Source organism: Mirounga angustirostris, unplaced genomic scaffold (genome assembly GCF_029215605.1).
Source record: "Mirounga angustirostris isolate CCGP_5_RB_7025 unplaced genomic scaffold, mMirAng1.0.hap1 SCAF_15, whole genome shotgun sequence".
In the NCBI taxonomy this organism is placed as follows: Eukaryota; Metazoa; Chordata; class Mammalia; order Carnivora; family Phocidae; genus Mirounga; species Mirounga angustirostris.
The window spans coordinates 91198648-91220617 of NW_026991723.1; the positions used below are offsets into that span (position 1 = coordinate 91198648).

The 21970-nt window shown below is 61.7% G+C and overlaps 1 long non-coding RNA gene across 1 annotated transcript; it reads left to right on the forward strand.

Moving 5' to 3' along the window:
* Positions 1 to 1981: 1981 nt before the first annotated feature.
* On the forward strand, positions 1982 to 21680 carry LOC123849449 (uncharacterized). Its single transcript, XR_006792061.1, has 3 exons — positions 1982 to 2028; positions 9528 to 9632; positions 21623 to 21680. It is a non-coding gene; the product is annotated as an uncharacterized LOC123849449 (long non-coding RNA).
* Positions 21681 to 21970: the final 290 nt, after the last annotated feature.

Below are 21970 nucleotides of genomic sequence, written 5' to 3' on the forward strand. Positions count from 1 at the left end.
AGTGGGGTTTATCTCCCAGCCCCCCAGGAGAGTGAAGGGGACAGGTAGGTACCCAGGGACCATCTCAGCAAGTGCTCCTCCTGGTGGGGGCCGGGCGGGAGACGTGCTTTGAGCAGAGTCTAGGAATACCTGGCAGAGGGGAAGTCAGAATGGGTCTCGGTGCCCTGAGATCCCCACTGCACCCCTAACCCAGCATAGCCCTTTACCATCAGCCTCTGGACGGGGCAGGACGAGACCCTCAAGGCCAGAGAGGGTGTGTCGCACCTGGGCTGGTGCCCGATGGATTTCTGGGTGGGCGCCTCTGAACATTCTTATCTGTGCAAAGTTAATGTCAATATTGGTTGGAAAATCTCTCGGGAAGTTAAACATTAAGCAGTGTGTGTATGCCGGGAAACACGGTCTCTCGTGCCCAGGGCGGATGGTCAAGGCCGTGGCCCTTGGTCTTGGCTTTAGAGTTCTCCGACAGGCAGGCTTTCTAAGTGACCCTCTCCGAGAGGTGATAACCCTGGAGCCCTATCTCTTGGGATCTCTGATGGGCCCCAGAAATGGGCCCATCCCTCAAAGTAACTCCCAAATGCTTCGGTGCGTGGGAACCTGTGGAGGGGAACTGGCTGGGTAGGTTGGACCAGGGGTTTTCCAAAGGCTCCTCAAATTCCAGAGGCCGAGCCTGGCCAGCCCCCTTCCCCAGAAGGCTTCGCTCAGTGCCAGGCTGGGAGACCGGTCTGGGAGTGAACAGGAGGACATGGGGATCGGCTGGGCCTGGGGCTGGGGCAGCATGGGCCATCTTTCCCAAGGCTTCAGAGAATCGTCCTCAAGGCAGGCAGCAGGTCTCCTGAGAGGGTCCACAGAGGGGAGGGAAGGCAGCTCCCCAGACCTAGAAGGCCAAGCAGCCTGAAGACTCTGATGGGCGGGTCAGGAAGGGGGCTCTGGCCATTTCTCCCACCCTCCCACCCTCCGTCCCATAAACACTTCTTGAGAGCATCAGCTCTCGCATGGGCTCTATCCCCGATGCAGCCATGAACCCGTGAACAGAACCCAGTCTCTGCCCCTCCAGGGAGGCCCCAGTCTAGAAGGGTGCAGACGATTTAGGCTCTTTGCATGCAGTGTGGTAAATGCCTCGGCAAGAGCACAGGAGCAGGCAGGAAGGTTCACCTTTGAGCTGTGCCTTGAGGGCAGGTAGGATGTGGCTATTCAGACAAGAGGGAAGGGTATTACCTCTAGAACATGCAAAAGTAAGGGGGTAGGAAGCACCAGGGTAGGCCGCAAAGGGGCTCCCAGTAGGAAGCTCCTGGTGAGGCAGGGCAGGGACCGTGTACTGCACAACCTCGCACATAGTCCCTTTAGGTAAGTTCCATCAATGGGGAAAACCTGTCCTCCTGACTGTGTTTTATAAGTGTTTGTTTTTGTATCTGTTTGTTCTCACTGGCAGGCTTTGGGTTGGCGTATCTGTACCCTCTGGAACTAGTGGATACATGGGGGGTGCCGAGTGAATTCTGAATGGCTAAATGGGTAGATGGATAGATTGTTAGATGGCTGGATGAATGGACAGTAAGGTAGGTGGGTGGATGGATGGATGATTGGACAGTGGGGTGGGTCGCTGGATGGATGGATGGATGATGGATGAGTGGGCAGTAGGGTAGGTGGATGGATGAATGATTGGACAGTAGGATGGATGGATGGATGGATATGTGACTCGGTGGTTGGTAGGCGGGTGGGTGGTAGGGTGGATGAGTGGATGAATGGATAGATGGATGGATGGGTACATGGTTGGGTGAGTGGGTGGGCAGGTGGATGGTTGGATAGTTGAGTGGCAAGGCAGATGGATGGACGGATGTTTTTCTTCTACCGTTTTAGTTCAAGTAAGAAATTGCATACTTTCACAGAGAATCCTAAAAACCTACCTCTTGAGCCACCTGTGGGGGAGCCGATGGCTGGCCTATCTATTAACAAACACCCTCTTGCCTTCTGTGATGCTTTCCAGGAGCTGAGGCTCCAGCTACCGTGGATGGAAGCAATTCCTGAGATCAGGTGGGTGAGGAGGGGGTGGGTACCGGGGAATGGAAATTCTGCGTCACTGATAGTTCAATGAAGGGAGAACTCCGTAACCTCATCCCCCCTCACCATGGTCTGACCTGAAGCTTGGAGAATGCGTTTGTAACCCCTCAGCTTTGGGACCTAAAGGCTGGGGGGTTCCCTGGGGTATCTGTGCATTAGTCCTCAGACAGTCATGCATGCTTTTGTCACAAGAACCTTCTCAAATGTCAGAAGAGGGGCAGCCTTCAGGAACAGAGAAGCCAGAGTGGCCCACCCAGGGGGAGGAGAACCTGCAGGAGGTATCAGCAGGTGTGGGGTCGGCCTGGGGCTGTTCCTCCAGGTGCCCCTTCCAGGTATGAACCGTCACAGTCTGTCTTCATAGAAGGCCCCGGACCTTGGGGGTCACTGCTTCGTCCAGGCTGGCTATCCCCCAGGCTCCTCTGGTCCTGCTCTCTTGCACATGAGTCAGGATCACTGGACAAATGCCGGCATCGGCGGGCGAGGCCTGGGGCCACTGAGAGGCTTGCAGGGTGGACGGGATCTTTCTGGAAGAACAGGATTGGCTGTTTGGTAGCTGGGCCCCACCTGCCGTCTGGTGGTGCAGAGGTGACCGCAACCTGAAATCCGTGGGAGGCGATTCAAAGTGGGGTTGAGAGCAGAGGCTTGGGCGTCAGAAACTGGGTCTGAATCCCGGCTCTGCTGCTGTACGGTCTGGGCGTCGGGACGGGGTCAGGCTGCCCTTCCCAGTCGCGGGCACGGGCATTGCCCCACGAGGGCCGAGGGCAGCCCGCTCATCATGACCACAGCTACCGGCTCGTCATGCGGGTCTGAGTAATGGGATGGATGCTCTCCGGGCCTGACAGGAGGGGCATGAGGAGGAGGGGCGCCCCTGCAGGAAGCCCCGTTGTTATCTGTCAGACGGGCCCCTGTTTGCTTCCTGTCCCCGGCCCAGGCTCCATGTCCTCATGGGGACCTCTTGGGACCTCGCCAGGGTGGTGGGGCCGCCTTCAGCAAGCGGCGGGGGGTGCCGAGAGTGACAGCCCACGTGGGATGCGCATGAAACGGGAGCGCGGGCCGTGGAAGAGGCTGGCGGGACTGTGCAGAAACGTATGGAAACATCATCTGCAAAGCTCACGTTGTCCTTGCAATGCTTACGTTGTCCTTGCAATGCTTAACATCACCAGCTTCCTGCCACTCGGTTCTGCGCAACCAGAGGTCAACGCCACGCCCCCGTGCTGCCCGTTCTAAGTTAACTGTGGCAGTGCCCCCCCCACCCCCCGGTCCTGGGGTGCAGCCGCGGCAGTGGGAGGGGCCGGTGGCCTCAGCCTGCCTCTCCCTCCACCCTCCCCTGGTCGGGCAGCTGCAGGACAAAGCTGCTCATGTCGAGAGGCCAAGTTTTGGGCCAGGGTGCCATGGAGCTGAGGTGGGAAGGCAAGCACGTGGCCCCGCTGCGGTCGGAAAGGCAGCTCAGTAGCGCACCTGTTCTCCGGAGCTGAGGGCTCAGCCACCCCATGCGGAGCCGGGGCCCCGCAGCTCAGCCTTGGCCGGAGGGCCCTGCCCACATAGGTCTGCGGTCTGGAGGGGCTGGAGGAGAAAGCCCGTGAGGGCCTGGCCGCAGTCCCCGGGACCTTCCTCTGAACCATGTCTTAGCTCGGTGGCCCAGGAGCTCGGCTCCAAGACAGATTTACAATTCAATTGTGAAATGGGATAAAAATTAGACACCCCCTTTGGGCATCTCAATTTTCCTTTTTAAAAGGTTCTGTTCCTCTCACTGAATTTGTTTACTTCTAGATTAGCTTTTATGTTGTGCTGACAGGCACGAGCGTGGAGTGGGGGGCGGTCTGCCAAGTCTTCCTTCTTCACCCCGGGAGAAGCTCCAGTGAGGACCCAGTGGCCACAGGAGCCCTATTCGCTTGTGACCCGGGCTGTGGGCCTAGCGGTGAAGAAGTAGTGCTGATTCGAATCCCAGCTTTGCTGTGTGTTGGCGGGGTGGCCCGTTACCAACATCTCTGTGCCCGTCTCCTAAGTGAAGGGCGAATGCACAATGCAGGTGCCGGGCCAGGGAGGAACGGTGCCCAGAATAGACCCTGAAGCCAGGATTCAAGAGCGTGCACACGTGCATGCACGTGTATGTGTGCCCATGCGTGCAAGTGTATGCATTCCTCTGTCCGTGTGAGCAGTGTGCATAGGCATGTGTGGAGGGGGGGTCCCGGCCACGCAGGGAGTGGGGACGGATGTGGGACAAGGAGGAAAAGGAAGCGTGCAGTCTTACGCTGTAGGGGAGACAGGTGTCGAGCAAGTGGACAGAGGGGGCCAGACAGCGAGGGGAGGGGAGAGGGTGGGGAGGAGAGGCCTGGCTGTGAGCCAAGGCCCAAGACACACGCAGGCGGTGGCCGCGTGGGGGGAGGGCCGCGGTGACTGGAGCAGGAGAGAGGGGCGAGGGATGCCTGTGTTCGGGCCCCCTGACGAGCATGGGAGGGTTTGTGGGGAGGGTGCTTTAGACGGTTCTGGATTGGCCAGCAGATTATTTCCACGCACTTCCTCGGCCACTCCAGATGTCACCAACAAGGAGGAGGGTGAGGGTCCTCGGAAGCCCCTCTAGACGGGAACCCCGTCCTAAGGCAGGAGGAAAGGGACAGCGGCGGGAGGGGGGCCACCTGCCCCTGGAACCGTCACGCCTTCTTCCCACTTTCCCGGTTTGGGGCTGGATCTGGGCTCGAGGGCCACGCTGTCCACGAATATCTCAATTTCCTTCCAATATATTTTCCACCAGAAGGACGTTCCAAAGCCCTGTCCCACGTCTGCGGGGCTCCGGTGCCGGGGAAGTGCTTTCCACTGTTTGTGCGGGTCCGGTGGAAGGGGGGACGGTGGGCAGGCAGGGAGGAGCCGGCCCGTGGCACCGTTGCCGCCCCGTGGGGTGCAGGCCGCAGGACGCCTCGGCTTTGGTGCGGCCAGCCCGTCTCCAGCCGGGAGCGTCCTGGCCCTGACTCACCGAGAATCACCTGGGCCGCGCCGGGCCGTGCCCACCGGGGCCTGGAAGTCTCCTCTGGTGCGCGCCGGCGCCCTGCTCTCCTGGGGGTCTGGAGCAAGTCCCGCCCTGACACTGGATTTCATTTCCTTATTTGCTCCCCCAGCCCCAGTTCATTTGCTCATGTCCCGTCTCTGGGCCACGCAGCCCTGGACGCAAACCCCTGCTCGCCGCAGGCTTCGGGGTCAGCATGACATCTGCAGCGTGCAGCACTAAGCCTGGCTTGGGGAGATGCCCACGGCCCTTAGGACAGAGTCCAAACTCCCTGCCCTGCACACACCTCCACGACTCTGCGCTCTGGCCACAGCAGCTTCCATCGACCCCAGGACAGGACCCGCTCTTCCTACTGGTGCCGGGTGTTCCTTTGCCTCCTCCTCCTCCCCATCTGGATAGCTCCTCCCGTCCTTGCTGTCTCAGCTTGGATGGGGCTTCTTCCAGGCAGCCCTCCCTGATTCACCCCCGTCTGGATTGGGCCCCCAACATGAGCACTCTGAGCTCGGCACGGCCAAGTCCCCGCCACGTGGTATCAAAGTCGTATGTTGAGGCCCAGAGACCTCAGGAGCCAGAAGCCGCTCAGGCTTGCCATGGCCTCTCGGAGCCCAGCCCGTGTCAAATGCTCAAGGAGTAAAGGAAGGGATGAAGGAACCATCAAAACGTCCCCACACTCATGGCGAGGCTTTGGGCTATCCAGGAGTTAAATTTTCTCGACTGACTGGTGGGACTGAGCGGTGTGCACGGGGCTTCCTGTAGGGTGCTGTCCGTGTGCCCCGGCAGGAGGGGCTCCCTGCACCTCCGCGAGGCCCATGCGTGCAGGGAAAAGGGCTACTTGGTGCAGACGCGGGCTGGCCTGGGGCATGACTCGGCCCTTCCCAGGCCCCACGAAGGAGCACCAGGGTGCTCATGCCTGACCTGCTGGGGCCCCGGTTCCCAACACAGTCAGGCATGAGGCTGGCGGATGCCCCTGGTGCCCAACATGAGGGTCAGGCCAGCACCAGTGTCCAGATGGGCACTTCTGGGATGGGGCTAGAGGTGGTGGTTCCTGAGGCCGGGCACCCCTCCGCTGTCCTCACAGGGGACCTCCTGACGTGTTCCTTGGCGAGGCGGGAGGGCTGTGGGCTTGACCCATGGGACTGGGTCCTCGCTCTGGATTGGAGTCCAGAAACCCAGGGCCCCGCCTGCTCTGGCTCACTGCGTGACCTTGGGCCTCGGTCTCCCCATCTGCAAAGGGGGGGCCTCCAAGGATCCCTCCATGTCCTTAAAGGAAGGTTCTCCTGTGTGGAGCCACAAATCTGGGCTCAGGACCCAGGCAGAGCTGAGTTCATATCCTGCCTCCGCTGTGTACTTGCTGAGTAACCCTGGGCCAGTGGCTGAGCCTCTCTGAGTCTGTTTCCTCTGACTGTGCCCGAGGTGAGGGTTGTGTGGGGGGCAGGGGAGATGAGTACAAGTGCCCTGAGGTTTCCAGTCCAGAGAGCAGCTGAGCTTGCTTGGGGCTGCGTGCTCCTTTCTCTGCAGGTCTCCTGCGACCACATCCGAGCGACCCCAGATGTGGAGGAAGGGGAGCAGGCAGACCAGGCTCTCCAGCCCGCAAGGGCTGCCCGCCCTCGACACTGGCTCCTTCCTGCAGAGCCCACCGATTGCAGGGACCGCCCAGCCCCGTGGACCCTGCTCAGGAGCAAGTTCATGCCTCGAACATAAGACAAACCCACGCAGAGTGAGCTCAGGGGCAGAAACAAGACGTGTGGCCCAGAGGCGTTCTGGGCCTTCGAGAGGACACGGTATTTGCATGTTCAGGAGCCCGCTGGGGAGGACTCTGGGCGCTGGCCTCCCCCCAGGTGGAGCCCAGAGTTCGGAGGTGTAGCCTCCCCTGCGGCTTGCAGGGCAGGTGGGAAGGCCTCCCTGAGGAGGGGCCGTGCAGTCCCCTACTAACCTCAGTCTCCCCTTCTGTAGAATGGGGTCGGCAGAAGCTGCCCCACCCCTACTGTGAGGGGCCAGTGGGGTCGTGCCTAGAAGGAAGGACCCAGCAGGTGCCTAAGCAACTGCTCCCAGAGCAGGACCGGGGAGAGACTGAGGGATCTCCTTTGGGCCCTGCCCGACCCCACTGCTTCCTGGGAGGCCCCAGAGCCCCAGGCTCCTCCCAGTGAGGGGGACACAGGTATTACCTCCATGGGCAGTGGGGGTATGGGAGGTGGGGCTGCAAAAGAATTCGGGGGTGGGGGACCTGCAGGCAGGATGGAGGTGGGGCTCCCCCGCTGAAGAGAGCACCCCACCTGGAAAGAGTGGGGCAGAGAGGCTCACCCTTCTGGGGCTTTCCCAAACCCTTGCAGTGTCTGAGGATAAAGCCTGCCCAGAACGAAACCACCCCGCCCCTCCCCTCCCCACGACTGAGGGTCCCCACTCCATGTCTCAGTGGGTCCTAGCTGCCAGGGGTCACAACACAGGCACCGAGGAGAGGGCACTCCGGGTGTCCCCCGAGGGAGCCAGGATCTGGGGCCTGCTACAGGAGGCAGATCTGAAGCCACGTGGGAAACAGTCCCCTTTGGAAGGGTCCTCCCAGGATCAGCCTGCGCTGATGGGGAGTGAGCCCCTCGCTGCTAGTGGTAACGAAGCTGAGATCAGCCGGCCATCCCTCAGTGGTGTCGTGGCAGAATCAAGGAGGCCAGGACATGATCACAGGTCCCGCGGCCTTGGCGTGGACCCTCCGCTGGGCAGACAGGCGGGCAGGCCCTCCTAGACATCCGGCCCGTGTCTCCACCCCCAGGAGGGAAGGCTGACCCTGTGGCTGCCTGAAAGGACTTGGGTTTGATGTTTTGAAGAAGTGGCTTTTTATCAGAAAACCCTCTGGGAGTCTGGGCTGCAACAAAGGAAATGATATCTGTTGTTTCAGGAGGGGAGAAAACTTGGGGGGGGGTCATTGAGATTTATGGCTTCCCCTGGGCCTGATCGCCTTGGGGGCTTTGTAACCCTCTGGCTAAGTGGTGCCAAGACAGACAGCAGACAGAAGCTTGCTCCCTCTCCCCCTCTCCTCCCTCCCCACCCGGTCCCCTCCCTCTCTCACCCCTCTTCCCCACTCCCCTCCCTCTCTCATTCTCTTCTCTATCTTCCTTGCCTCCCTCCCTCCCTCTCTCTCCTCTCCCCTCCTCTTCCCCCTCCCCTCCCTTTCTCACCCCCTTCCCTCTCCCTCCTCCCCACCCCCCTCCCCTCCCTCCCTTTCTTACCCCCTTCCCTCTCCCTCCTCCCCACCATCTCTCCCTCCCCACCCCCTCTCCCCTCCCTCCCTTTCTCACCCCCCCACCCTCTCTTTCCTCTCTGCCCCTCCCCCTCATTCTGTCCCCCTCCCCCTCTCCCCCTACCCTCTCTCCTCTTTCCCTTCCCTCCCTCTGTCCCCCTCCCCCACCCTCTCTCTCCTCTCCCTCCTCCCTAGTCTGTGGGCACTGGCTTCTGTGTTGTGGGGCGGGGCACTGCATTCAGCAGGTGCTCAACACACGCTGATGATCTGCCCTGTGGAGGCAGAAGTGGGACCCCAGGGCACAGCCAGGTCAAATGAGGAAGATGCTTCTAACCACTGCCTCAATCAGGAGTGAAGCACCTGTCTCCAGGGGCATATAAGGGAAGCTGCGTAGCCTCCAGCAGGGAGGCAGAGGGGAGTCTTCTTCATCACAGTGAGGCTGATCCAGAGCCTCAGACTGGGCCCCAGGCCCCCGTCTGCCCCTGGGGCTGCCTCACTCCCCCCTCCCTCCCTGTCCACTGCGCAGCTAGGTTGACAAGTCAATCCAGCATTTCTGTACCTGTTTCTGAGGCTGCTGCCTGGGCTGTCCCCCCAGGCTCCGAGGGCTAGGATGCTGCACAGTTCTGGAGGGCTGGGCGGGGAGAGGCTGCTGGCAGGTTGTGGGGCAGCCCCCAGAGGTGGTGAGGCACCCACCTCCCTGAGGCTCTCTGTGTTCAAGGCCACGTGTTCCTGCAAAGGTGAAGGTTGGAGGGGCTGGAGGCCAGACAGACCCCAGAAGGCAGAATCGCCGTAGTGCCAGGTCCCGCTGGGCCGCTGGCCTGAGCAGAGGGTGCTCCCGCCCGGACGGTGGAGTCCCTGCATCAGGGGCTCAGTGGAGCGAAGCTCAGGGCACCCTGACCCCCTACTAGCCCCCATTTAGAAGGTACTTGGAAGAGCTTGCCAAGTCCTTCTGGGCAGATGGGCGGGGTCTGCTCCTCTGTGTCCTGAGCCTGGAGTGATCCTCCCAACGCCCTGTGAGGAAGGTGGGACCCTAGGTGGGGTGCCCAGCTCCTCCTGCCCTCTGACAGCTCCCTGCTGCTCCCTGACCTCCGGCTGTTGGTGGAGGGACTTCCCTGCCCCACCCTGTGGGGCTGGACGGCAAGACAGGCCTGGACTAAGGGACTAAGGGATGGCCGGTGGAGGCGAGCGGGCCAGGCCCTCCCCCTGGTTCCGCAGCTGGCTTGCTCTCTTCTGCTCTAGAGATCTGCCCCCAGGAGCATGCGAGGAGGAGGAGATGCAGGAGCAGACCCGAACCCAGCCTGCAGCCTGGCCCCCCACACCTACCTCGGACCCACAGACCCACCGGTGAGGAAAGCACTGTGGGTTCTTGTAACCAACTGAATTCGGGGGTGGTTTGTTATGCAGCAAGCGCTGACTAATACACATGTATACAAAACATTTCTCTGCCTGACACGGCTCAGATTGGCCCAGTGACCCGGCCCCGGCCAGGACTGCCCCCTGTCCTCGCCACGCTGTCCCGGCCTCCAGCTGGTGCCCCGGCCACTTCCAGCCTCCATCCAGCCTCCATCCCCGGGCCTCAGGATTCTGTCCTGACTCCTAATCACCTTGTCGTGGCCCACGAGGCCCTGCTGACCTGCCATGTGCGTGCCAGACGCTCACTCACTAGACACACTCACACTCATATCCACACACTTGGACTCACACCTGTGTTCACATGCACACTCACACCCATAGACGCACACACTCACACTCACTCAGACTCATATCTGCACACTCAGACTCATACTTGTGTTCACGCACTCACGCACACACTCCCTTCTACTCACACACACACTCACGTACACACACATTCTCTCACACATTCAGGCTCCAGCTGCAGCCTCCTGGCCCTTGTACAAGCACTTCCTCTGTGGGAACGCCCTGCCTGGACCCCCTCCTTCCCCTCGGCGTGGCTATGCTGCCTCCTCCAGGAAGCCTTCCGTGCCTGTGCTCACCAGTCGCGCGTGTCCGTGTCTGTCCCTGGCAGCAGGTGCGGTGCCCCATACACAGCAGGCACTCGCTCTGTGCTGACTGGATCACTGTTTGCCACAGTGTGCTGGGAGGGTGGCTCGGGCCCTCACAAACCCAGCAGTGAGGCGGGAGCTCTTTCAGGGGACCCCGGGGCCCTCTGAGCTTCCCATGAGCTTCCCATCCCGAGGAGGCAGCTGCTGCGGCCAGGCCCCGGGGCTGTGACTGTGTGGGCTTTGTCCTCAGAGGCTGTGGGCCCCACCACCCTGCACCCACCTCCTCCCTCCCCAGGGACAGCACCATCTAGGAAGTTCCCTCCCCCGAGATCCAGAACCGGGGGAGTGGATGGACCTGGGAGCCCGAGCCCCGCCACCCCGTTGCCCACGTTAGCCCCTCAGCCCGAGTGTGTCAGCTTAGCCTCCCAGGGCCTGGGTCTCAGAGACAGGGATGGCAGCAGCCCCCGGCTGAGGTCACAGGGACATACAAGGGGCTATCTTACAAGTGCTACCCGTCCCAGGGGTAGTTAGACTCCATGGCCCCTGGAGGAGGGTGCAGGTGCGCGCTCCTGACCCCTCCTCCCCAGGGACTTGGTGAGGCCCCAGGGATCCAGTGAGGAAGGGGCTTGTAAGAGCCCACAGACCCCTCCCCTCGGAGGTGTGAATCACCTCCTGTGTCAGGGTGCCTGGCCCTCAGGTGCATGGGGCTAGCAGGGCTCTGGTCTTCAGGGAGAGTGTGCAGGGGAGGGGCAAGGAGAACCCGAGGGTTGGGCGGGCTGAGTTTCCTCAAAGTCTGAGTCACCAGTCTCCGAATCTTGGCTGACCCTCAAATCCCCTGTCGGGACTCCTTCCATGGAAGGCCGGCACCTTCCCAGCTGGAAAATCTGTGGGAATCCCTCAGGTGGGCTCAACCTGCGGACGCCAGCCCGAGGGGCTGGGGCAGTAACTCGGGGCAGGACAATGGCTGGGCCCCGGTGCCGGGCAGCCAAGCCCCATGGGGACTTGGGGAGGTTGTGTTCTGCAGGGCCCTGCAAATTCGAGCCTTCCCCAACTGACTGCTCAATGGGACTTTGCCCCGACGCTTTTAGAAAGCATAACTCTGCTGTTAGCCAGGAGAAGGGACGCAGGGGCGAGACCACAGGCCAGGAGGAGCAAAACATCCAGGAGGGAGGGGACAGGACTCAGGGGGCAGGAGAGACCGACCTGAGAAGCCGTGCCTTTCATAAGGGAGACTGGGAGTAAGGACAGCCGGGAGGTTGCTGTCCACAGTGGCGGTGGGATCCCTTGTCAATGACCCAGCAAGTCCACTGCCAGGCACATGCCCCATGGAGACGAGTGTCCAGGGCCCCATCAGGCACTGGGGGGGCACCTCAGTCTGCGGGTGATGGCTCCGAGCTGTAGAGGACCCAGGCATCTCTGAACAGTGGCACACATGAATAAATCCTCATGTGGCTGCACGGGGCTCTCCTGGGGGAATGGTGACAGCCCATTGTCTAAAATTCCAACAAGCAAGAGTGGTCCCAGGTGTTAGGGGTTAGGCCGGGAGGGATGCTGGGGGCTCTGGGACCGTTTCCGGGGCTGGTAGAGTCTGGTTCTTGCCTGAGTAGCAGCTATGCGGAGTGCTCCTTGTCCCAAGTCACCTTCCTGTACATTTGCTACACTTTGACTAAAAAAAAAAATCGAGGAGTTATATTTAAAAGGGGGGTATCCCCAGGTGAGCCCCTCCCCCCGCAAGTTACCTGGAGGCCCAGCTCCCTCTGGGTTTTGAAGTTGAGATTCCTATCAGTTGGAAGCCACTGGCCTGTCACACTGGAGGCTGGGCTCAGGGTCTCACTGGGCTGGGGGAGGCCTCCTCCACCCCCACGCTGGGTCCAGAAGCCTCTGTGTGGGCTCCGGTAAGAGGGGGATGGGGACGTGAAGCAGATGATGTACCCCATGTGAGTAGCCAGCAGGGGAAGGGGCCCCCGGAAGGAGGGTCGCTGCCCGGGTCCTCGAGGACCCCTCCAGTGCCGGAGTGGGGCACCGGCAGGAGGAAAGAGCATCCTGAGGTTATCTGTGTCCTGGTCACCGTGGCAAACATGGGGAAAAAGAAAAAATTAAATCAAACAATCCCATAGTCCTGGCACTGGACAGGAGGGCACGCATTCAGGTGAGGCTGGGCGCCTGTACCCGGCCTGTGTGTGCGTGCATGTGTGTGTGTGCACGCACGCATCTGAGCACGCACGTGTGTGTGTCCGTGTGCGGTTTCCACAATGCACACAATCGCCTCTAAAGAAATGGACATGTTCTTTAGAAAGAGGATGCTTTTTTGAATTTCAATTGGCTGTCTTAACAATGTCTGTTTAATTAGTGTGTTTTGAAGGGGAAATGAAGGAAAATTATAATTCATCTGAGAAAATGGTTGTACGTGCTCAGCTCTTCTATCGGGTTCCGGAGGAGCCGCCCTGGGTCCAGCAGAGCCGGAGCCCAGAGCCATCCAGGCCAGAGGAGGGAGGGAAGAGCCGCTGTGGCCGGAAGTGGGGGGATCTGGGGAACTGGAGGACAAGCGTGGGTAGGCTGATGTGCCCATCCGGGTGCCCGCAGAGTGCTGGGCACAGGGGCACGACGGGGAGCAGGCCCAGGGCCCCCCCACTCATGGGCTTCGTAATCCAGCAGCCATGGGTGGTGGCAACAATTTTCAGTAGAGAAGGAATGGGGGCCCCACTGGAGACTGGGTTCGAATTCTGATTCCGTCCTTGTTCTCTGCCAGAACTCGCCTAGACTCAGCTTCCTTATTTGTAAGATTTGTAAAAAGATGGTGTTGAGTGTGAACCAAATCAACCAACGACTAAGGAAGGGTTTCCCGAGTGTCAGGGCCTGGAGGAGCATGGCCACAACGCACCTGGAAGGTTCCAGGGGCAGCTCTCTGTCCCCTGGAAGGCTGGGTCTCCGCCAGGCTCCCCTGTGCCTACCCAGCCCTTTGTGTCCTCCCGGCTCGGTGAGGCAGGTGCATGGGGCTTGGTACTCGAGGCTGCATTGTGCACAGCTGGGCCCCCTGGGGTCTCCAGGCCCCGCTCCCCACAGCGGCCCACCCCCTGAGGAGGTCCAGGGAGAGCCTTGCCGGCGTGTCCTGTCCACCTGGCAGGCTCCCGAGTCTCCCCACTGGTCCACGCCCTTCCCGAAGGGTCTGTGCTCGCCCCCACCCCCCACTGCCCTGGTGGCTTTGGCCTGGGCTGGGGGTGGGGAGTCCCGGGTTCCTCCTCCCCCCACCCACCCCCTCTGCTCTTTGGGCACCAGCCTGCACCAGTGCGACAAAGGGCTGTGGGCAGCTCTTGCCCAACATGCTCAGGTGTCGGCTCCCGTAGGAGGAAGTGGCTCAGGGGGAGAGGTGTGGGGGCCCCAATTTCCAGAAGAGTCTCCGTATCTGGGGTCCATGAGGGGCGCCCTCCACAACACCCTCACTGTCCAATGAGGCAGCAGCTGCCCCTTCCTGGATGCCCACCGGCCAGACAAGGGCCGGGCCCGTCCTCTGGTTTAACAGGACTGTCACCACCCCTCGGGGAGGTGAGGGAGGTGGATGCGCTAGCCTCATGGGCCCCTCTGTTCATGACTGGCTGGTTCTAGTTCCCAAATGGGACGCCAAAGCCCCTTCCCTGCTCTTAGGGGGGCAGCCCAACATGGGGCTTTCCTGCAGGGCGGGGCCACAGGGCGACCCCAAGCACTCTCCCTGCGGTAGGATTCCTCTGCCTGCGCCCTCTGTCCCGCCAGCCTGGGGCAGCTGTGACGCAGTGGCCGGCATGCCCACCAGCCCGGTCTTGCCCACTCCCTGCCTCTGCAGCTAGCTCTGCCAAGTGCTGTGTGCCCACGGGGTCCGCACAGCTGCCTTCCGGGCGCTGGCTTCCCTGCTCCCCATTGTTGGGCACCTGGGAGGGCTCCAGCTCTTCGCAGTATGAATAGCGTTGCTATAACCATCTTGGCACAGGCTGCCTCTTTCCCCTCCTGATCACGTTATTTCCCTCTTGCAAGGGTTTGGGTGCTTTCCCTGACACGTTCTCTTATGCACCCAGGAGCTGGCGGGATGCCGCCCAGAGGTTGGCGGCCACCCAGGCTGCTGAGCCTTGGCCTCTTGCAGCAGATGAGACCGCTCTGGGAGCCAGGGGCCACTCCCTTCACTTTCAGCACGCGTGTCCAGCTCTGTGCCCAGCACCGGATCCGCACAAGACTTTGGCTGTGCCAGGACCCGCATCCCCGTTTCATAGATTCAGATGCTGAGGCTGAGAAGTTCAGCCACCCCACTGATGTGGTGGCAGGGAGCTAAATTTGACCCAGGTTGGTCTGACTGGAGGCCAGGACTGGTTATCAGGACTCCATCCTCAGGACCCCTTCTGGACACACAGTGTCCTGTGTCCATCCCCAGGTGTCCACTCCGGTTTCTTTGTTTCCCTGTCCTGGGAAGTGCACCTCCCCGTTCCCAGCTGCTGTCCCATCTCCCAGACTCCTCACGGGGTCACAGGTCCTTGCGGAGCCAGGAGGATCCTGCCTGGGCCATCTTGGGCATCTTCGCCAGCTCCAGGGTGATCCTTGAGGGCCAGGACCTAACTCCCTGGTTTGCGTGTGCTGTCTGGTGGCAGGCCACGTGTGGAAGGCTGTGGCTCTCCCTCCAGCATCTTTGTCCCCACCGGCCTTGGCTAGAGCTAGTTGGACGGGTGGATAGATGCACAGTTGGTCAGATGGACAGGTGGGTGGTGGATGTACAGTATGACATGTCACAGAAGCTTCTGGAAGGAGACATGTGAGCCATGTCCGAGGGGAGAGGAGAGCCGACCTGCATCCCACGCCCTGGCTGCATGTCAGCAGGGTCTGGATGGCCCCACTGCTCCTTGCTTGGTAGGGCCAGGCTGGTCCTCTCTAGACCCTCCCTCCCCTTGCTCCACCCTGCTCCAGTCCCGCCTGACCGAGCTGCAGGCCCCCCTTGGTCTGGGTGATCTCTCTGAGCCCCCGGTCACTTGGCCTCGTCAGCCCCACTCGGGGCCCAGTGTCTGTCACGTGTCCCCAAACAGCTCCATCAGTGAAGGGTGTGCTGGGTGCCGGGCCGGGGCCCAGGCAGAACTCCTGCTTGGTTCACCGAGCCATTGGCACACCCTTGGGAGGTTGAGTGACCGGCTCTAATCTGTCCCCTCGGATCTGAAACCCGGTTCTGCCCCTTGCAGCTGTGTGACTTTGGGTGATTACTCAGCCTCTCTGGGCCTCTTTTCCTTCCCCTGTGAAATGTACAGTCATGCACCTGCCGAAGGTACTGGGAGAATCATGTGGAACCAAGAAAATCGGGCCCAGACAGGCCCTTTGTGAGGATCGCATGCCGGAGGCATGGGACAGCCCTACCCGGACCCGGGTTTGAGGCGTCCTGAGCCGCCATGTGCCGCCCCAGGCCCGCGGCCCGGAGAAGCTGCTATTAATGGTCGTACTGCACCCGACAGCCCGTTCTCCTCCACGGGGACCGTAGCCTGTGAGCTTTGGCACCAGCGTGCGCGCCGAGCTCCGAGCCGCCGCCCCGGCCGCCTCCCAGTTGGGGCCCACCCGCCCGCCCGATGTGGTTGCCCACATGCCTCCTCCACCCGCCAGGCTCTGGGCCACACACAGCCCATGCTTCCCCCACTGAAAGTCAACAGACCCATTTTAGCAAACGTGGAAGCCACAGAAAAGCAGAAAGTGGTAAACAAAGTGCCCCGAGGCCCCCTCCCCACCCCTGGCCTCCAGGCGCCGGCTCCCCTGTCCATCATTCCTTACATCCCACTCACCATCCTCATGAAAGCCTGAGCCCTCGCTCTGTCCCCGGCCCCACACCCAGGGGCTCTATCCTCCTGCCAACCTCCGGCCCTGCTCTTGTTGGCGCTTGTTTCTCAGAAGGGGAAACTGAGGTGCCAGGAGGTGCTATGACCCGGCGGGCAGGCGGGTGTGGGGGCGTGCAGTGCACCTGGTGGGCTGTGGCCCCGAGGCATGAACCAGGGTCTCCCTGACCCCCGCCCGGGGCTCCTAGCCAAACGGGGACTGAGCAAACACATGCCAACAGTGTTTACAAAGAGGAGAGCAAGGGGACCGTCCAGGCTGTCCCCGACGTCCATGCTGGAGGGGGCGCCAGAGGTGGGATTTCCAGACACTAGGTGCCGCCTTTCCTGGGGCGCTAGGCTGGAGTTTCCCCACCCCCCCCACCCTCCCCGGAGGCCAGGTGGGCTCAGCTGCCGGGGGCCTGTCTGGCCCCGTGTTTTCTCAGCGGCTGCATCCGGCCAGGGCCGAGTCAGAGGCAGCGGCTTGGCCCCCAGGAGCGCCCACATAAATCACCCCAGCGGCGGCAGGCCCTCCACGCCCCCACCTTTCCCGCCGCCCTCCGCCCCCGCCGCTCCCCTGGGCCTGCCTTCCCAGCTCGATTAGCCGCCGGCTCCCCAACGGGGCTGTCTTCCAGGTGAACATTCCTTAGAAAAATGACTTCATTATCACCTTGGACAGCTTGGAGTTGGGGGAGGGACGAGTGTGGCCCAGAGAGGGCAGGCGGGGTGGACGCCACCTCCCGGGGGCTCCTCAGGCAGCTGGGCCCAGGGTGGCAGGAAGGCCTGCAGCCCAGGCGCACAGAGACCCCCACCCGGTGGGCCTGACGGAGACGGATCTGTGGGCCCAGGGGCTGCAGGGGAATATTACATTATGATAACAAATCACTCTGCTGATTGGAACTTAATTATGTCTCTTTTATCTTGGTGACAGTCACGCACCTGGGCTCGAGGCTGGCTGGGGCGGGGGCTCAGCCCCTGGGGATTCGCGAACCGGAGCCCTCCCCCACCCAGAGGAAGCCACCACCGCCCCTCCCCCTCTATCGGGCAGGGGAGACAAAGGGGGCTTCTCCTGCAGGAGAATCCCCAGTCACCAGGGTCTTGATGGGAAGGGTGGGCCAGGGCAGTTTGGGGTGACCGGGGGGCTCTGCCCCGTCCTGCCCAAACAAACCCAGAGGGCCAACTGACTTCGGCCAGACTCCGGGGCACAGCCACCGTGCGGGGGCCTGACCCCTCCAAGTGAGCAGCCGCAGGGTCATAATCTCCCGGCTGCTGACCACGGAGCAGCCCTGGGAAGGACGGTGTCCTATTCCCCGGGCAGCGGGAGGCAGACAAGGCAGCCTGTCAGCGTCCGCCTTCCAGGCTGGGAGGGGGACTCAGCCGGCTCCTCTGAGCCCTGGGGTGGGGCAGGACAGGACAGCAGGGCCGGCCAGCTCAGGTGAACTCGGGGGGCAGCTGGACCTTCCCCAGAGCACAGGCCGACGATGGCCAAGTCCTGTTCAGAGAGCAAAATCCTACGAATTCTTACCTTTCTGAGGGCAAGTGTACCCTGTAGATTTTTCTGGAATGGCTTTGCTTTGGGAAATATTGTCCCAGGAACCAATGAAATACCAGTATGCTGACGTTTGGGTTGTGGCCCTGGGGCTGCTTCTCCCAGCCCGGGGTGAGTTCAGATCCTGGACTGTATTAGCCACAGGGGCTTTGACAACCGCCTCGCCAGGGTCCTCGGTGAATGGCAGGTGCCCGGGCAAGTCCTGGGCAAGTCCGGGGCCTTCCGGGGCCTCGGTCCCCTCCCCTGGGTCACAGGGTAAAGACCATGAGCCCCCAGCACTGGTGCGAGGCTGCATGGGGGCATGTATGTTTTCAGTTCCACGACCAGCCCTGGGAGGCCCTGGCCCCGACCGGGACGCCGTGCTTCACGACGTCAACTTGGACTCCTCCACTCAACCCTGCGAGGGTCCAGTTATTGGCCCCTCTGCACAAGTGTGGAGACTGAGGCCCAGAGTGACGATGTCATCTACCCAAGGCCACACCGCGGCCAAGTGGCAAAGGCAGGCTTTGAGCCAAGGCGTCAGGCCCGGATGTCTGCTCTTGAGGGAGGCTCTCTGGCTGCGTGTCTGGCTAAGCGCATGTGCCCCCCACAGGCAGATGCTGTCGTCCTGTCATCGTGTAGATGATGACGGGTCATTAATCAGACAGCAGGTCCTGTCTGTGCCCTGCAAGACATGCGATAATGCTGAAGGGGGCGCTCATTTGGGCTCAAGAATATGGTTCCCATGCCAGGTCCAGGGCATACACGGATCGTTCCAGCATGACTCGGGCCTGGGGGGCTCCTTTGCCCCCCACCGGAGAAGCTGGGACTTGGGGGCACGTCACCCGAGGGGCTGCCTAGGGCCCCAGGCTGGAGGCCTGAGGGCCCGTCCCAGGGCCGTCCCTCAGAGCTCCTGGCTGTGGGGTGTGCGTGGGGCCCGTGCTTCACCTTCGCCAAAAGGCTGCCAAGGGGGACCGCAAGAGTTTGCCTTCTGATGGAGGCGCCGGCCGACCTTGGCAGAAGGAACGGCGTTCCATGGACTGGCTAAGGGCAGCTGAGTCACCGCACAGGGTGATCCATCAGCCCGGCCACTGATGGCAGGAGCCGAGAAAGATGTCATTGCTTTGGGGACGGGGAGAGGGTGGGGTGGGCCTCTGTCTTCCACCCAGTTCCAGGCAGGGGTTGGGCGTCACTGTGTGGGGAGGGAGGGGCCGGGTAGGCAGTCTGCTCCGTATGAGTGTGCATGGGCTCTGTGTGTGCGTCTGTGGGCATGCGCTGCAGGCGTGAGCATGCCTGTGGGTGCACGCATGCCTGTATTCCCTGGTGTATCGGGGGCACCCGGGGCCCGTGAACACGCCTTCTCGGCCGGTATCCTGCTGTGGTCCGCACGTGTGTTCCAGTGTTTGCAGGCAAAGCACAGACCGTTGGGACTTGGAGGCAAGACTGTGAGCTGGGCGGGGAACCCCAGATCTGCCATTTGCTAGCAGCCAGATCTGAGCCCCATCCCTCTCACACGAAGACAGTGCTGATGGCCAAGCTGGCGTCACTGGCTCGCTGTGACGGTTAATGGAGATTCCCAGAGTCCCCAGCGCCTGCCATCATCTAGGGCTGCACACTGAGCCTGGGTGTGTTAGTCAGAGTTCTCCTGAGAAGCAGAACCGAAGGGGTGTGTGTGTGTGTGTGTGCAGAGAGAGAGAGGGGAGGGGTTTAGTGTAAGGCGCTGGCTCAGGGATTGTGGAGGCTGAGAAGTCTTGTCATCTTCTGCCCACGACCTAGGGCCCCAGAGCCCGTGGTGTAAATTCCAGCCCAGGTCCTAGACCCGAGAGCCAGCGGCGCCCACTCGGTGGGTAGAAGAGTGACTTCTTTTGCCGGCCTTTTCATTCTCTTCGGGCCCTCAACAGGTTGGGTGAGGCCCACCCACACTGGGGAGAGCGAGCGTCTTTACTCCATCAGCTGATTCCAGTGCTAATCTCATCCAGAAGCACCCTCCCAGACACACCCAGACATCAGGACACCCCATGACCCAGTCACGTGGACGTAGGAAAGGAACCTCCACCACGTGGGCTTGTTGGACATGGGTGTGCAGATGTGTGTGAGCACATCTACTCCTCTGGGGGTGGTGAGTGTTGGCACTTGAATGTAACTGGGCAGGTCAGTGTGCCCACGGGTGCTTCTCCGGGAGCTGTGTGCGCACACTTTTGTGCCCGTGGGCTCGCCCTGCCCAGGTGGGGCTGTATGCGTGCTCACATGTTCACCTGTGGGCCCCCGTATAGCCAAGCCGTGTCTCTGGGGACTGCTGGTCAGTGGTGTAATGCTTGCTGCTTGGCTCGGGTCAGGCCCTGGTGCCTGGCCATCTCTGTGTGGGCTCCGAGACCCGGGCTGGCTGGGTTCAGGGTCCCCAGCTTGATGGCCATCCTGCTGGGCCTCCACCTGCCGGTGGGGATGCCGGCTCAGGTGGGGCTTTGGAATGGCCTAGAGGCCCCAGGAACCTCCCTTTCTGCCCTCGTCTTGCGCAGCGGGGGCACAGACACGGAGGAATCACGGCTGCCCGGGGACCTGGAGCCACATCCCCAGTCCCCCGAGGAGGGCTGGTAGCCCACGGCCATCCCCAATGCCCACCATGGCCCTTGGCCGAGGAGCGAACCAAGGCCCTGCCAGGAAGGCAGCGACCCATCTGCCCAGCAGCTCACAGTGCTCAGTTTGTCTCCCATGCATGAGAATGCTCCGTCTTGGCTGCGGCTCTGAGCCTGTGCCCAGCGGTGCCTCCCAGCGGCAACCCCGCTCGCTGGTGAGGTGAGATCGGCGCCCAGAACCAACCCTCCCCCACGGAGGCACCACCTCCCCAACCCTCCCGGAAGAGGCGGCCACGGTAGCAGCGAGCAAGTAGCCTTCCGGAGCCGCGGCGCCAGGATCAGACAGGCCCAGGTTTAAGTCCGAGCCAGAGCGCTATGGGCAGTTTGCTTCCCCATTCGGTGCCTCAGTTTCCCATTCCTGCCTTGGGGCCTGGGAGAGGCATCAGTGAGCGGGTGCTGCATGGTGTGAGCTGCATCTGAGCTGCCAGGTGGAGGCTCCAGGTCCCTGCTGGCCCCTGCCTCCTCGGAGGAGCCGGGGCGGACCCAGATGGCTCCCCAGGCTCCAGACTCACCTGTCTTCCGTCACATCTCAGTGAGCTAGTCTTGTCCCTTCAGGGAGGGCAGGGCTCCTTGTACCGCTGTCACGTGTCCTCTCTCTCTCCGTAAGTACCAGCTGTGAGCCAGGCCCGGGGAGGTCACACGGCCCGACGCGGGGCAGGGCTGGGAGGTGACCCGAGGCTGCAGGGCTCCCAGGCTGTGCTGGGCCGTGACTGTAAGACCTGCTCTGCACCGAGCCCCAGGTGCGGTGGCACTTAGTGGGTGCTCACTTAGCTGGTCGCTTGTGTGTGAGTGTGTGTGTGTGAGCGGATGTGTTTGCACGGACATCGGAGGCCAAAGCTGTTAGTTCGCAGTGGGGTGAGAGTTTTGTGGTGACATAGAGGTTCTTCAATCATTTGTCCACAACCAGGTCGACATTAAAAATTGCATGCATACGTGTCAGGATCCGTACCGGAGACCTGCGTGGGAGGCAGGGGAGGCACTGGTGGGGTTGGGAGTGCCGCTCCAGTTGAGTTTGGAAGGGGTGGGGATTCCTCCAGCTGCAGAGCAAAGCGCGCCCCCAGGGGAAGGGGTGCAGCAGGTGTGGGGCAGGCGAGGTCAGAGATGGAGCCGGATCCCGGGGGCCTCCCCTGCCATAGGTAGGAGCAGAAGCCACCAGGACCCCAAATCCGGCAGAGCCGTGGGGTGCTGGTAGGAGGAGCCCTGGCCTCAGCACCCTCACGGGGGGCTCTTACCCCTCGCGCACTTCCGCCCCGGGGGGGTTTCTGTCTCCTGCTTCCATTCGGAATCTGCTGGCCCAGATGGCAGCCATCGCACGGGGCCGCCCCCCAGATCCAAAGTGGAAACAGATGTGTTTGTTCACGCACAGGGAAACTCACACCGACAGGTGGCCACGGGCCGCCTTCGTGTCCAAAGCCCCGTGTCTGGCGGAGAAGAATACAAAGGACGCCCCGGATGGAAAGGGCAGCTTCAGGCCACCTTTCCGCCAGACGGTAAACTCACTGACGGCTGAGCTGTCTCCCCAGCCCTGAGCAAAAAGGACCCTAGTCAAAATGGGCCAAGCGGACGAGGGAAGCCTGACAAACACCCCCAACCTCCCAGAGGTGCTGAGAGGGAAAGGAGTTTATTCGATATGTTGTGTTCGTATCAGGCTCGGGGCGACCTCTGGAACCCTAGCCCTGGCTGGAAACGGAGCTTCAGGATAATTCTCTAGGGA